Below are 1,252 nucleotides of genomic sequence, written 5' to 3' on the forward strand. Positions count from 1 at the left end.
AATTGCAAATTGATTCATAAATAAAATTAATCTTACATTAAATTTATAAAACATATATTTTACATAGAATCATTCTATCAAATACCCAAAAAATACAAATGTTTGAATCACCAAGTCATAAAGAAAAAGTAGGCAAGTACATTTCTTCACCAAACCAAGTCATAAAGAAACGGAAGAAGGCTAATAGATCTCCACTCATACCATCAGCAGATCACCTTATAGTAACTGTAAGTGGGAAAAATAAAAGAGTGTCAGCATAATAAAATTGAATCGGTCATAAGCAATGGTAAAAATCTTACTTTCCTAAGGTTGGTGAACTCGCAAATGTTACAAAGGATTAAACAAGGGATATGAAGAACAGGAAAATGGATTTAAAGTGTTTACAAACCTGGTTTCCAATCACCATCCTCTGAAATCCATCCCTCTCCTGTTGTAGCTATTCAATCTGGGACTTCAAAGCAGATGTGCTTTTGGCTTCCTATCCTGCAGCCATCTTACAGGCGGAGAAATAGAGAGAAGAACAAACTCGTTGGAGTTCATGGCAGATAAAACAGGCCCCCTTATCGATCAATAGCTGTGAAAACAAATGCCAAATGAATTCATATATGATCCAAATGAAACAAAACACTGCGTGTTTCCACCACATGAAGCATAATGGAGAGTTGTTTACCCCCAGCACCTAAAATGGATAACCAAAGCGCCAAAGCGAAAACAAAACTACAGAATTATTTTTTTCAATTAGAGAATCTCTACATTCATTATGAAGAGGTGTGATTCCACCATCGTCTGCTCTGTTGACCACTTCGTGAAGAACACTGCAAAACACATCCAAAGAACACAAATCACATGTGAGTACAGATTCCTACAAAGCTAACTAAACTCCAGATGTGAAGAGGTACATAACCACAAGAGAGAAAACAGAGAAGATTGGAAAGAGATTCTTACTCGCTTAGAACCAAACCATGACTAAAGAAGACTATGACCACCAAAACGAATTTGGAACCAAGAGTCACTGAATTGGTAATATGCGAATTAGCAGACCTAACAATCTACAATGAGATCCCAGAAAAAAACTAACTTCACCTAAATATCTTGACTTAATAAAAAAAATAAAAACACTTTTTTACCTTGGATCAAAAATCAGCAATTGAGGATTTATTATTCTTCAACAAGCTCCAACAGATGGGAACACTTGGTATATAGTCCGAAACCAAGATCTTGATACACCGAGGGTGACTACTTGGCTTCCTAT

The 1,252-nt window shown here is 35.9% G+C and overlaps 1 long non-coding RNA gene across 2 annotated transcripts in view; it reads right to left on the reverse strand.

Moving 5' to 3' along the window:
- LOC104723652 overlaps positions 1-1,252 on the reverse strand; it is a 3,100-nt gene continuing 1,848 nt past the window's right edge. The window contains exons 2-5 of one of the 2 annotated variants that reach the window (XR_002033890.1): positions 1,128-1,248; positions 946-1,012; positions 389-815; positions 1-225 (exon numbers count right to left, since the gene is read on the reverse strand). This is a non-coding gene — a long non-coding RNA (uncharacterized LOC104723652). The remainder of the gene's footprint in view (positions 226-388; positions 816-945; positions 1,013-1,127; positions 1,249-1,252) is intronic. The other variant, XR_757388.2, reaches the window with a different exon arrangement.

The sequence above is a fragment of the Camelina sativa genome, chromosome 11 (genome assembly GCF_000633955.1).
Source record: "Camelina sativa cultivar DH55 chromosome 11, Cs, whole genome shotgun sequence".
In the NCBI taxonomy this organism is placed as follows: domain Eukaryota; kingdom Viridiplantae; phylum Streptophyta; class Magnoliopsida; order Brassicales; family Brassicaceae; genus Camelina; species Camelina sativa.